Genomic DNA, 15,000 nt, shown 5'->3' on the forward strand with positions numbered 1-15,000 from the left:
CTAGAAGTACCCTCGTCTGCCCGCTGGAGGGCGCCCTTCCCGGAGCGGAGGGGACCCCCCAAGCGACCAAGTGCAAGCCGAGTTTGGAGCTCGAAACCCGGCCACACTTGGTAGTTGGTCCCGGTGAGGAACATGCCCATGGAAGTAAGAGCTCAGCGGGAGCAGCCACTCAGGCTACCCGGCAATGTGTCACTGTCCCCCGGCCAAGACTTGGCGGCAAGTCCCGGGAGGAATAGTGCCCATGGAAGTAGCTCAGCGGGAGCAGCTGCTGAGGCTACCCGGGAATGTGTCACTGTCCCCCGGCCAGACTTGGCGGCAGGTCCCGGGGAGGAATAGTGCTCATGGAAGTAGCTCAGCGGGAGCAGCTGCTGAGGCTACCCGGGAATGTGTCACTGTCCCTGGGCCACACTTGGTCGTTGGTTCCTGATGAGGAACATGCCCATGGAAGTAAGAGTTCAGCGGGAGAAGCCGCTCAAGCTACCCGGGAATGTGTCACTGTCCCCCGGCCAGACTTGGCGGCAGGTCCCGGGGAGGAACAGTGCCCATGGAAGTCGGAGCTCCAACCTCCAAGTTGACCTCAGCGGGAGCACTTGCTGAGGCTACCGGGCATGGGCGACTGTTCCCCGGCCACACTTGGTCGGAGGTCCCGGTGTGGAACATGCCCATGGAAGTTGAAGGGAAGAGAACCGCGAAAGGGAGTCTGGAGGCTGAGCCGCGGCCGAGGAGGTCTCACCGATCCCGGCGTGATTCCAGCCAGGCCCGGTACCCTATACCGAACTCGACAGGGTGGCTGTATCCGGGACCCTGGAACCCTGGGCGGGGAGCCTAGGGGCGAGAGGGGCCCCATGGAGCTCGGGCAGACTAGAAGTACCCTCGTCTGCCCGCTGGAGGGCGCCCTTCCCGGAGCGGAGGGGACCCCCCAAGCGACCAAGTGCAAGCCGAGTTTGGAGCTCGAAACCCGGCCACACTTGGTAGTATGTCCCGGTGAGGAACATGCCCATGGAAGTAAGAGCTCAGCGGGAGCAGCCACTCAGGCTACCCGGGAATGTGTCACTGTCCCCCGGCCAAGACTTGGCGGCAAGTCCCGGGGAGGAATAGTTCCCATGGAAGTAGCTCAGCGGGAGCAGCTGCTGAGGCTACCCGGGAATGTGTCACTGTCCCCCGGCCAGACTTGGCGGCAGGTCCCGGGGAGGAATAGTGCTCATGGAAGTAGCTCAGCGGGAGCAGCTGCTGAGGCTACCCGGGAATGTGTCACTGTCCCTGGGCCACACTTGGTCGTTGGTTCCTGATGAGGAACATGCCCATGGAAGTAAGAGTTCAGCGGGAGAAGCCGCTCAAGCTACCCGGGAATGTGTCACTGTCCCCCGGCCAGACTTGGCGGCAGGTCCCGGGGAGGAACAGTGCCCATGGAAGTCGGAGCTCCAACCTCCAAGTTGACCTCAGCGGGAGCACTTGCTGAGGCTACCCGGGCATGGGCGACTGTTCCCCGGCCACACTTGGTCGGAGGTCCCGGTGTGGAACATGCCCATGGAAGTTGAAGGGAAGAGAACCGCGAAAGGGAGTTTGGAGGCTGAGCCGCGGCCGAGGAGGTCTCACCGATCCCGGCGTGATTCCAGCCAGGCCCGGTACCCTATACCGAACTCGACAGGGTGGCTGTATCCGGGACCCTGGAACCCTGGGCGGGGAGCCTAGGGGCGAGAGGGGCCCCATGGAGCTCGGGCAGACTAGAAGTACCCTCGTCTGCCCGCTGGAGGGCGCCCTTCCCGGAGCGGAGGGGACCCCCCAAGCGACCAAGTGCAAGCCGAGTTTGGAGCTCGAAACCCGGCCACACTTGGTAGTTGGTCCCGGTGAGGAACATGCCCATGGAAGTAAGAGCTCAGCGGGAGCAGCCACTCAGGCTACCCGGCAATGTGTCACTGTCCCCCGGCCAAGACTTGGCGGCAAGTCCCGGGAGGAATAGTGCCCATGGAAGTAGCTCAGCGGGAGCAGCTGCTGAGGCTACCCGGGAATGTGTCACTGTCCCCCGGCCAGACTTGGCGGCAGGTCCCGGGGAGGAATAGTGCTCATGGAAGTAGCTCAGCGGGAGCAGCTGCTGAGGCTACCCGGGAATGTGTCACTGTCCCTGGGCCACACTTGGTCGTTGGTTCCTGATGAGGAACATGCCCATGGAAGTAAGAGTTCAGCGGGAGAAGCCGCTCAAGCTACCCGGGAATGTGTCACTGTCCCCCGGCCAGACTTGGCGGCAGGTCCCGGGGAGGAACAGTGCCCATGGAAGTCGGAGCTCCAACCTCCAAGTTGACCTCAGCGGGAGCACTTGCTGAGGCTACCCGGGCATGGGCGACTGTTCCCCGGCCACACTTGGTCGGAGGTCCCGGTGTGGAACATGCCCATGGAAGTTGAAGGGAAGAGAACCGCGAAAGGGAGTCTGGAGGCTGAGCCGCGGCCGAGGAGGTCTCACCGATCCCGGCGTGATTCCAGCCAGGCCCGGTACCCTATACCGAACTCGACAGGGTGGCTGTATCCGGGACCCTGGAACCCTGGGCGGGGAGCCTAGGGGCGAGAGGGGCCCCATGGAGCTCGGGCAGACTAGAAGTACCCTCGTCTGCCCGCTGGAGGGCGCCCTTCCCGGAGCGGAGGGGACCCCCCAAGCGACCAAGTGCAAGCCGAGTTTGGAGCTCGAAACCCGGCCACACTTGGTAGTTGGTCCCGGTGAGGAACATGCCCATGGAAGTAAGAGCTCAGCGGGAGCAGCCACTCAGGCTACCCGGCAATGTGTCACTGTCCCCCGGCCAAGACTTGGCGGCAAGTCCCGGGGAGGAATAGTGCCCATGGAAGTAGCTCAGCGGGAGCAGCTGCTGAGGCTACCCGGGAATGTGTCACTGTCCCTGGGCCACACTTGGTCGTTGGTTCCTGATGAGGAACATGCCCATGGAAGTAAGAGTTCAGCGGGAGAAGCCGCTCAAGCTACCCGGGAATGTGTCACTGTCCCCCGGCCAGACTTGGCGGCAGGTCCCGGGGAGGAACAGTGCCCATGGAAGTCGGAGCTCCAACCTCCAAGTTGACCTCAGCGGGAGCACTTGCTGAGGCTACCCGGGCATGGGCGACTGTTCCCCGGCCACACTTGGTCGGAGGTCCCGGTGTGGAACATGCCCATGGAAGTTGAAGGGAAGAGAACCGCGAAAGGGAGTTTGGAGGCTGAGCCGCGGCCGAGGAGGTCTCACCGATCCGGCGTGATTCCAGCCAGGCCCGGTACCCTATACCGAACTCGACAGGGTGGCTGTATCCGGGACCCTGGAACCCTGGGCGGGGAGCCTAGGGGCGAGAGGGGCCCCATGGAGCTCGGGCAGACTAGAAGTACCCTCGTCTGCCCGCTGGAGGGCGCCCTTCCCGGAGCGGAGGGGACCCCCCAAGCGACCAAGTGCAAGCCGAGTTTGGAGCTCGAAACCCGGCCACACTTGGTAGTATGTCCCGGTGAGGAACATGCCCATGGAAGTGAGAGCTCAGCGGGAGCAGCCACTCAGGCTACCCGGGAATGTGTCACTGTCCCCCCGGCCAAGACTTGGCGGCAAGTCCCGGGGAGGAATAGTGCCCATGGAAGTAGCTCAGCGGGAGCAGCCACTCAGGCTACCCGGGAATGTGTCACTGTCCCCCGGCCAAGACTTGGCGGCAAGTCCCGGGGAGGAATAGTGCCCATGGAAGTAGCTCAGCGGGAGCAGCCACTCAGGCTACCCGGGAATGTGTCACTGTCCCTCGGCCACACTTGGTCGTAGGTCCCGGTGAGGAACATGCCCATGGAAGTCGGAGCTCCAACCTCCAACCGGGTGAAGCCTCCGAGAGCTAGCCGGGAATAGGGCGCCAATCCCGGCTACCGCCCTCCAGGCTTGCCCCGGTCGAAAGACCTACGTCCTCGCACCAGCACAAGCGCAAAAATTTTCTAAGTGTGGGAGAACCGAGGACCCGCCCGGTGGCACTCTGCCTCTCGCTGCCGCCCTCCTGGAAGCGTCCTCGGTCACTGTGTGTGCGGCAGATATCAGAGCTCCGGAAAGGTGAAAAAGAACGGTAAGAGGGCGAATCCGGCAGCTCCCTGCCGGCGAGGACCACCGCGAGCGGCGGGGACGTCAGACGGGAGACGCGCGGCGGACCTTCCGTCGGAGTGCCTGGGATTTTGACCTCGGAGAAGTTCGAAAAATTATGCGGTCGGAGCTGTCTGCCCCGGCCGGGGAAGGCTCACCGCCGGCGGCTGCCAACCCCTGGCTTGCCCGCTGGATGCCCTTTCGGAGGCTGCTGAAAAAGAACTGTCAGGCGGGCACCTCTCGGAAGAACCGCAGACCAAAACGACCGGTAAAAATTTTGGGCGATCCGACACGTAGTGCACCTTCGGCGGCAGAGAAAAGCAGCAAAAATACCGGTCAGAGAAGGGGAGTTTTGGTCGACTCTGCCAGGTTTTTGCACTAAGTCAGATCCGTAATGCCAGCGGGACTGAGTCGCTTTTGCGTGCCGTGGTCCTGGAGGCCTGCTCGGACAGAGCGGTCCTTCGGGTCCCGCGGGAAGGGGCATTTCATGTTCCTCTGCGGGAGGTGATCCATTTTCTGCGGGAAATGGCGAGCCCCTTCGGCTACAAGAGTGTGTAGGTCCCGCTCAACAGTCTACGTCCTTAACCATCGGGGACTTTGTAGATTTTGCCCAAAATCGCTCTCCGCAGAACAGAGCGTGAGGTCTCCGCGGCGGAGGCCGGAAAAGGTGCGAGGTGAGCGGCATGGTATGACTGGGCTCGTGCCGCTCACTGCTACCCGGAGCGTGGCGCCCTCCGGGTAAAAGGCTAGCCGGGGCGAGTAGGTGGGATGACGGGCGCATAAGCAACGCCGTCCCCGCCGTACAAGGTGCCGGTGGCCTGGCGAACCACCGGCGTAAGGCTAGCCAGGGCGGACCGCGGGGCAGAGGGCGCATAAGCCACGCTCTCTCTCCATCCCACCAGCACAAGCGAAATATTTTCAAAGTGTGGGAGAACCGGCTTCCCGACCGGTGGCACTCTGCCTCTCGCTGCCGCCCTCCTGGAAGCGTCCTCGGTCACTCGGAGTACGGCAGATTTAAGAGCTCCGGAATGGTGAAAAAGAACCGGAGAGAGGGCGACTCCGGCTTCTCTCTGCCGGGCGAGGACCACCGCAGGCGGCGGGGACGTCTGACAGGAGACGGCGCTGCGGGCAGGCTTTAAAAGTGCATGGGGTTTTGGCCTCGGCAAAAGTCGAAAAAATTATGCGGTCGGAGCTGTCTGCCCCGGCCGGGGAAGGCTCACCGCCGGCGGCTGCCAACCCCTGGCTTGCCCCGCTGGATGCCCTTTCGGAGGCTTCTGAAAAAGAACTGTCAGGCGGGCACCTCTCGGAAGAACCGCAGACCAAAACGACCGGTAAAAATTTTGGGCGATCCGACCCGTAGTGCACCTTCGGCGGCAGAGAAAAGCAACAAAAATACCGGTCAGAGAAGGGGAGTTTTGGTCGACTCTGCCAGGTTTTTGCACTAAGTCAGATCCGTAATGCCAGCGGGACTGAGTCGCTTTTGCGTGCCGTGGTCCTGGAGGCCTGCTCGGACAGAGCGGTCCTGCGGGTCCCGCGGGAAGGGGCATTTCATGTTCCTCTGCGGGAGGTGATCCATTTTCTGCGGGAAATGGCGAGCCCCTTCGGCTACAAGAGTGTGTAGGTCCCGCTGAACAGTCTACGTCCTTAACCATCGGGGACTTTGTAGATTTTGCCCAAAATCGCTCTCCGCAGAACAGAGCGTGAGGTCTCCGCGGCGGAGGCCGGAAAAGGTGCGAGGTGAGCGGCATGGTATGACTGGGCTCGTGCCGCTCACTGCTACCCGGAGCGTGGCGCCCTCCGGGTAAAAGGCTAGCCGGGGCGAGTAGGTGGGATGACGGGCGCATAAGCAACGCCGTCCCCGCCGTACAAGGTGCCGGTGGCCTGGCGAACCACCGGCGTAAGGCTAGCCAAGGGCGTACCGCGGGGCAGAGGGCGCATAAGCCACGCTCTCTCTCCATCCCACCAGCACAAGCGAAAAATTTTCAAAGTGTGGGAGAACCGGCTTCCCGACCGGTTGCACTCTGCCTCTCGCTGCCGCCCTCCTGGAAGCGTCCTCGGTCACTCGGAGTATGGCAGATTTAAGAGCTCCGGAATGGTGAAAAAGAACCGGAGAGAGGGCGACTCCGGCTTCTCTCTGCCGGGCGAGGACCACCGCAGGCGGCGGGGACGTCTGACAGGAGACGGCGCTGCGGGCAGGCTTTAAAAGTGCATGGGGTTTTGGCCTCGGCGAAAGTCGAAAAAATTATGCGGTCGGAGCTGTCTGCCCGGCCGGGGAAGGCTCACCGCCGGCGGCTGCCAACCCCTGGCTTGCCCGCTGGATGGCCTTTCGGAGGCTGCTGAAAAAGAACTGTCAGGCGGGCACCTCTCGGAAGAACCGCAGACCAAAACGACCGGTAAAATTTTGGGCGATCCGACCCGTAGTGCACCTTCGGCGGCAGAGAAAAGCAACAAAAATACCGGTCAGAGAAGGGGAGTTTTGGTCGACTCTGCCAGGTTTTTGCACTAAGTCAGATCCGTAATGCCAGCGGGACTGAGTCGCTCTTGCGTGCCGTGGTCCTGGAAGCCTGCTCGGACAGAGTGGTCCTTCGGGTCCCGCGGGAAGGGGCATTTCATGTTCCTCTGCGGGAGGTGGTCCATTTTCTGCGGGAAATGGCGAGCCCCTTCGGCTGCAAGAGTGTGTAGGTCCCGCTCAACAGTCTACGTCCTTAACCATCGGGGACTTTGTAGATTTTGGTCAAGATCGCCCCCCGCATGTCTAGCGGGAGGTCTCCGCGGCGGAGGCCGGAAAAGGTGCGAGGTGAGCGGCATGGTATGACTGGGCTCGTGCCGCTCACTGCTACCCGGAGCGTGGCGCCCTCCGGGTAAAAGGCTAGCCGGGGCGAGTAGGTGGGATGACGGGCGCATAAGCAACGCCGTCCCCGCCGTACAAGGTGCCGGTGGCCTGGCGAACCACCGGCGTAAGGCTAGCCAAGGGCGTACCGCGGGGCAGAGGGCGCATAAGCCACGCTCTCTCTCCATCCCACCAGCACAAGCGAAAAATTTTCAAAGTGTGGGAGAACCGGCTTCCCGACCAGTTGCACTCTGCCTCTCGCTGCCGCCCTCCTGGAAGCGTCCTCGGTCACTCGGAGTATGGCAGATTTAAGAGCTCCGGAATGGTGAAAAAGAACCGGAGAGAGGGCGACTCCGGCTTCTCTCTGCCGGGCGAGGACCACCGCAGGCGGCGGGGACGTCTGACAGGAGACGGCGCTGCGGGCAGGCTTTAAAAGTGCAAGGGGTTTTGGCCTCGGCGAAAGTCGAAAAAATTATGCGGTCGGAGCTGTCTGCCCCGGCCGGGGAAGGCTCACCGCCGGCGGCTGCCAACCCCTGGCTTGCCCGCTGGATGGCCTTTCGGAGGCTGCTGAAAAAGAACTGTCAGGCGGGCACCTCTCGGAAGAACCGCAGACCAAAACGACCGGTAAAAATTTTGGGCGATCCGACCCGTAGTGCACCTTCGGCGGCAGAGAAAAGCAACAAAAATACCGGTCAGAGAAGGGGAGTTTTGGTCGACTCTGCCAGGTTTTTGCACTAAGTCAGATCCGTAATGCCAGCGGGACTGAGTCGCTCTTGCGTGCCGTGGTCCTGGAAGCCTGCTCGGACAGAGTGGTCCTTCGGGTCCCGCGGGAAGGGGCATTTCATGTTCCTCTGCGGGAGGTGGTCCATTTTCTGCGGGAAATGGCGAGCCCCTTCGGCTGCAAGAGTGTGTAGGTCCCGCTCAACAGTCTACGTCCTTAACCATCGGGGACTTTGTAGATTTTGGTCAAGATCGCCCCCCGCATGTCCTAGCGGGAGGTCTCCGCGGCGGAGGCCGGAAAAGGTGCGAGGTGAGCGGCATGGTATGACTGGGCTCGTGCCGCTCACTGCTACCCGGAGCGTGGCGCCCTCCGGGTAAAAGGCTAGCCGGGGCGAGTAGGTGGGTTGACGGGCGCATAAGCCACGCCGTCCCCGCCGTACAAGGTGCCGGTGGCCTGGCGAACCACCGGCGTAAGGCTAGCCAAGGGCGTACCGCGGGGCAGAGGGCGCATAAGCCACGCTCTCTCTCCATCCCACCAGCACAAGCGAAAAATTTTCAAAGTGTGGGAGAACCGGCTTCCCGACCGGTGGCACTCTGCCTCTCGCTGCCGTCCTCCTGGAAGCGTCCTCGGTCACTCGGAGTACGGCAGATTTCAGACCTCCGGAATGGTGAAAAAGAACCGGAGAGAGGGCGACTCCGGCTTCTCTCTGCCGGGCGAGGACCACCGCAGGCGGCGGGGACGTCTGACAGGAGACGGCGCTGCGGGCAGGCTTTAAAAGTGCATGGGGTTTTGGCCTCGGCAAAAGTCGAAAAAATATGCGGTCGGAGCTGTCTGCCCCGGCCGGGAAGGCTCACCGCCGGCGGCTGCCAACTCATGGCTTGCCCGCTGGATGGCCTTTCGGAGGCTTCTGAAAAAGAACTGTCAGGCGGGCACCTCTCGGAAGAACCGCAGACCAAAACGACCGGTAAAAATTTTGGGCGATCCGACCCGTAGTGCACCTTCGGCGGCAGAGAAAAGCAACAAAAATACCGGTCAGAGAAGGGGAGTTTTGGTCGACTCTGCCAGGTTTTTGCACTAAAGTCAGATCCGTAATGCCAGCGGGACTGAGTCGCTTTTGCGTGCCGTGGTCCTGGAGGCCTGCTCGGACAGGGCGGTCCTTTCGGGTCCCGCGGGAAGGGGCATTTCATGTTCCTCTGCGGGAGGTGGTCCATTTTCTGCGGGAAATGGCGAGCCCCTTCGGCTGCAAGAGTGTGTAGGTCCCGCTCAACAGTCTACGTCCTTAACCATCGGGGACTTTGTAGATTTTGGTCAAGATCGCCCCCCGCATGTCCTAGCGGGAGGTCTCCGCGGCGGAGGCCGGAAAAGGTGCGAGGTGAGCGGCATGGTATGACTGGGCTCGTGCCGCTCACTGCTACCCGGAGCGTGGCGCCCTCCGGGTAAAAGGCTAGCCGGGGCGAGCAGGTGGGTTGACGGGCGCATAAGCCACGCCGTCCCCGCCGTACAAGGTGCCGGTGGCCTGGCGAACCACCGGCGTAAGGCTAGACAGGGCGGACCGCGGGGCAGAGGGCGCATAAGCCACGCCGTCCCCGCTGTACAAGGTGCCGGTGGCCTGGCGAACCACCGGCGTAAGGCTAGCCAAGGGCGTACCGCGGGGCAGAGGGCGCATAAGCCACGCTCTCTCTCCATCCCACCAGAACAAGCGAAAAATTTTCAAAGTGTGGGAGAACCGGGGACCCGACCGGTGGCACTCTGCCTCTCGCTGCCGCCCTCCTGGAAGCGTCCTCGGTCACTCGGTGTCCGGCAGATTTCAGAGCTCCGGAATGGTGAAAAAAGAACCGGTGAGAGGGCGAAACCGGCTTCTCTCTGCCGGGCGAGGACCACCGCAGGCGGCAAGGGACGTCTGCCAGGAGACGGCGCTGCGGGCAGGCTTTAAAAGTGCATGGGGTTTTGGCCTCGGCGAAAGTCGAAAAAAATTTGCGGTCGGAGCTGTCTGCCCCGGCCGGGGAAGGCTCACCGCCGGCGGCTGCCAACCCCTGGCTTGCCCGCTGGATGCCCTTTCGGAGGCTGCTGAAAAAGAACTGTCAGGCGGGCACCTCTCGGAAGAACCGCAGACCAAAACGACCGGTAAAAATTTTGGGCGATCCGACCCTCAGTGCACCTTCGGCGGCAGAGAAAAGCAACAAAAACACCGGTCAAAGAAGGGAGGTTTTGGTCGACTCTGCCTGGTTTTTGCACAAAGTCAGATCCGTAATGCCAGCGGGACTGAGTCGCTTTTGCGTGCCGTGGTCCTGGAGGCCTGCTCGGACAGAGCGGTCCTTCGGGTCCCGCGGGAAGGGGCATTTCATGTTCCTCTGCGGGAGGTGGTCCATTTTCTGCGGGAAATGGCGAGCCCCATCGGCTACAAGAGTGTGTAGGTCCCGCTCAACAGTCTACGTCCTTAACCATCGGGGACTTTGTAGATTTTGGCAGAAATCGCCCCCCGCAGGTCCTAGCGGGAGGTCTCCGCGGCGGAGGCCGGAGAGGGCGCGAGGTGAGCGGCATGGTATGACTGGGTTCGTGCCGCTCACTGGTACCCGGAGCGTGGCGCCCTCCGGGTAAAAGGCTAGCCGGGGCGAGTAGGTGGGTTGACGGGCGCATAAGCCACGCCGTCCCCGCCGTACAAGGTGCCGGTGGCCTGGCGAACCACCGGCGTAAGGCCAGCCAGGGCGGACCGCGGGGCAGAGGGCGCATAAGCCACGCTCTCTCTCCATCCCACCAGAACAAGCGAAAAATTTTCAAAGTGTGGGAGAACCGGCGACCCGACCGGTGGCACTCTGCCTCTCGCTGCCGCCCTCCTGGAAGCGTCCTCGGTCACTCGGTGTCCGGCAGATTTCAGAGCTCCGGAATGGTGAAAAAGAACCGGAGAGGGGGCGACTCCGGCTTCTCTCTGCCGGGCGAGGACCACCGCAGGCGGCAAGGGACGTCTGACAGGAGACGGCGCTGCGGGCAGGCTTTAAAAGTGCATGGGGTTTTGGCCTCGGCGAAAGTCGAAAAAATTTTGCGGTCGGAGCCGTCTGCCCCGGCCGGGGAAGGCTCACCGCCGGCGGCTGCCAACCCCTGGCTTGCCCGCTGGATGGCCTTTCGGAGGCTGCTGAAAAAGAACTGTCAGGCGGGCACCTCTCGGAAGAACCGCAGACCAAAACGACCGGTAAAAATTTTGGGCGATCCGACCCTCAGTGCACCTTCGGCGGCAGAGAAAAGCATCAAAAATACCGGTCAAAGAAGCGAGGTTTTGGTCGACTCTGCCAGGTTTTTGCACAAAGTGTTGGCATCGTGCGGCGTCGCGCTTTGCCGTACCGTATCCCCAATGGAGCGGCGCCCGGCGGGGTAGGCTAGCCATGTGAGGTCGAGGGCGGGAGGACGGGACGTAAGCCAGGCCGTTCTCCACAAGAAATTCCGGACGCGGAGACCCCTTCTCCGCCCTACGGTCCCCAATGGGGTGGCGCCCGGCGGGTGAGGCTAGCCATGGGAGGACGGGACGTAAGCCAGGCCGTTCTCCACAAGAAATTCCGTACGCGGAGACCCCTTCTCCGCCCTACGGTCCCCAATGGGGTGGCGCCCGGCGGGTGAGGCTAGCCATGTGAGGTCGAGGGCGGGAGGACGGGACGTAAGCCAGGCCGTTCTCCACAAGTAAATTCCGGACGCGGAGACCCCTTCTCCGCCCTACGGTCCCCAATGGGGTGGCGCCCGGCGGGTGAGGCTAGCCGTGTGAGGTCGAGGGCGGGAGGACGGGACGTAAGCCAGGCCGTTCTCCACAAGTAAATTCCGGACGCGGAGACCCCTTCTCCGCCCTACGGTCCCCAATGGGGTGGCGCCCGGCGGGTGAGGCTAGCCATGTGAGGTCGAGGGCGGGAGGACGGGACGTAAGCCAGGCCGTTCTCCACAAGTAAATTCCGGACGCGGAGACCCCTTCTCCGCCCTACGGTCCCCAATGGGGTGGCTCCCGGCGGGTGAGGCTAGCCATGTGAGGTCGAGGGCGGGAGGACGGGACGCAAGCCAGGCCGTTCTCCACAAACTCCCAGCGGTAGAGTCTCGGCTCTCCGCTCTTTTGATCGATCTGACACAGCGCGATCCGGCGGGGCAGGGCACTTTGCTCGGTCAGGGGTATTGGCCCCGGCCGGTTTATGGTAAAGCGTTCCTTAGCCTCAGTCTTGGTCGCGCATCAATCCCCCGCTCCCCGTGAGCGGCTGTGGTCCTCTGCCTAAGGTTGTGTAGCGCGGTGCCAGTGTGGTCCTCGCACGGCCCCGCTCCTGCCACAGCGGTAGGACTCTCTGCTTCGGCTGAGGTTTGCTACGAAGCGTATGGAACGGGCGTACTCCACCGTACCGTGGGTGGGGGGCGGCGGCGGCGGCGGCAGCGTCCAGCGCGGAGCTCCGGCTCCCGCGGCAGCGCCTCGCCTAGTGTCCCTCGGGCAAGTCCAATCGCCCCCCGCCCGGTCGGAGAGCGCAGACACACCTCTGTGTCCACGGTTTATTTCCGCAGCACGAAAAGGGACGGCTCCCGCCTGCTCCTCGCGGCGGCGACGAGGCTTAGACCCACCGTGGCGTATCCGCGGTAGGTATGCTCGTCGGTCGGAGGAGCGGTTGCGGTCGAGTGGTCCCCAGTGTACCCTGTTAGCGCTGCCCGCCTACGCCTGAAGAGCTGCGGACCGAGAAAAAGGTTCGCTCCGCTGCTGACGGCGAAGCGCGCGGCACGCCGCGGAAGAGGAGAGGGAGCGGTCGCCCCCGGGGCGGCTCCCCTCCGAGTCCGGCAGAAGCAGAGATTGTAGCGGAGGGGGGGGTTTCTAAATTCCCCGGGCGTGTTATCCCCAGCGGTAGCCTTTGAACTCTTCAACCGCAAGCACGATCGCACGTTCACAGCACCCGTCACTAGGAGCCGGGCCAGAGGCGGGCGGCAGACGAAACCGACATGAGCGCTTAAGGGTATTGCACCCCCGGCGCCCAGACCCTGGAAATTGAGTCTGCCCCCAAAGCCCACCCGCGTCCTCCTTGGCGCTCCCGGAGTACATGGTCGTAGATGGGCCATCGGTCGCTAATGCCAAACTGCGTCCCAGGGGTGCGTCCCCTCTGACCAACGGCAGACCCATCCCTCTCGCCAATCCGCGGATCCCCGCCAGGTCCCGAACAGGGCTCGTCCTTTAGCGTTTCAAATGCGCCCTCCCCGCCATACGAGGGGTTGAGGACCGTAGCCTTCCCTTACGAGAGGCACCAGGGGTGCGCCTGCTCGAGGGCCCGGCCGTGGGCGTAACGCTTGGGCCGCCCGGGGGAGTCGGTAGACCATGGGAGACCAACACTCGCACACGAACGTTGCCCGTGCTTTTGTGGAAGAGAGCTTCTTGCGAGGTTGTCGCTGCGGTGGCGCCCGGACAAACCCTATCCCTAAAACTTCTGGGGAATTGGCGTCTAAGCCTGCACCCTGCACGGTATCCCTGCACCCACGAAGGGGGCCGTGGAAGGCTTGGGGTCGCGCCGGCGAAACCGACCGGATGCCCGGGGTACTGAACCCCCGGGGTCCCACCCTGGAAATTGAGCCGTCCGACCCCGCCACGTCTTCCTAGTGCTCTCCTTGGCTCCCCCGCCTGTGGGCATCGTTAGGGGCTGCGGTCATCAGCGCCGGCTAAGCTTCGGCAACACGGCCGACCCACCCCTTCGGCGCCTGGGGGTGCCTGGTCCCAGTCCGGGCCGTTCCGTAGGGGCGGCTATCCCTTACATGAGGGACTCGGTGCGTCCGCTCGGGCTGCGGGGCTCCGGCTCCGACAGCCGGGGAGCTGGTTTTGACCGCGGGCCTCCACGGGAACCGGCAGGGACCGGACTAGGCGTCAAGCCGAAAATAACCCCGGCACCCTCTGCTTCCAAAGCGAGGGGACCTTTGGCCGAGCGGGGGCACCGGAAGCCGAACCGACCCCAACCCCTCTTCCTACCCCAGGGCTGGGCTGACCAATCCCCTGATCGGGTCTAAAATGGAAGAAGGGGATTCGAGGGAAGGGGCTGGCGGAAGGCAGTTGCCCGACGGAGTAGGCGAAGGCCAGGCCGTTTCCGAGTCCCGAGCAGAGGAGGGCGAACTCGGCTCTTCATCGACCGACGGCGAGGCGAGGGCGGTGGCTGCCGCGGGGAAGACTCCATTGCTCGTCAGCGCGCTAGGAGCGGGGCCGACTGGCTGCTCGGGGTATGGCATCCCCGGGGGCCCACCCTGGAAATCTTCGCTCCTCAGCCGCTGCAGGTTATAAGGTCCCGCCGCGCGTAAGCGCTCAACTCTCCGACCCACGGATGTCGAGCCCATGGTGAGCCGGCCGTTTCGTACGGGGAAAAGGGGTCCTCTGGCCCCACATCGATCGAGGGGGTTTAGATCCGCGGAGGCACGCACCGCGAGGCGAATCGCTGCTTTTCCCCAAGAGGTTAACCTTCAAACCACCGAGTAGGTTCGGGGCAGGGCCGACAGTCTGCACTGGGGTATTGCATCCCTGGTGGGGCGACCCTGGAAATCTCTGCCCCTTTCCACTCTTTCGGTTGGGCCTCTCGTCGGGGCGAGCGTAAGTCGGCAAGCAGACGTGGGAAGAGGCTTCTTACCGGTGACACTCCCTTCGTGAGAGAGGCAGGTACTCGCCCCGGACCCCGGTCCAAATCTGCGCGGGCCGGACGGCCTCGGCCCTAGCCGAAGGCCGCTCCCGCGAAGCCAGGGAGCCGAAAAAATAACCCCGACACCCTCCGCGACCTCGCGTGCTTCCAAAGCGAGGGGAACCTTTGGCCGAGCGGGGCACCCGAAGCCGAACCGACCCCAACCCCTCTTCTTACCCCAGGGCTGGGCTGACCAATCCCCTGATCGGGTCTAAAATGGAAGAAGGGGATTCGAGGGAAGGGGCTGGCGGAAGGCAGTTGCCCGACGGAGTAGGCGAAGGCCAGGCCGTTTCCAAATCCCGAGCCAGAGGAGGGCGAACGACGTTCTTCATCGACCGACGGCGAGGCTAGGGCGAGGGCGGTGGCTGCCGCGGGGAAGACTCCATTGCTTGCCAGCGTGCTAGGAGCGGGGCCGACAGGCTGCTCGGGGTATGGCATCCCCGGGGGCCCACCCTGGAAATCTTCGCTCCTCAGCCGCTGCAGGTTATAAGGTCCCGCCGCGCGTAAGCGCTCAACTCCCCGACCCACGGACGTCGAGCCCATGGTGAGCTGACAGTTTCGTACGGGGAAAAGGGGTCCTCTGGCCCCACATCGATCGAGGGGGTTTAGATCCGCGGAGGCACGCACCGCGAGGCGAATCGCTGCTTTTCCCCAAGAGGTTAACCTTCAAACCACCGAGTAGGTTCGGGGCAGGGCCGACTGTCTGCACTGGGGTATTGCATC

Source organism: Engystomops pustulosus, unplaced genomic scaffold, assembly GCF_040894005.1.
Source record: "Engystomops pustulosus unplaced genomic scaffold, aEngPut4.maternal MAT_SCAFFOLD_599, whole genome shotgun sequence".
Lineage (NCBI taxonomy): Eukaryota > Metazoa > Chordata > Amphibia > Anura > Leptodactylidae > Engystomops > Engystomops pustulosus.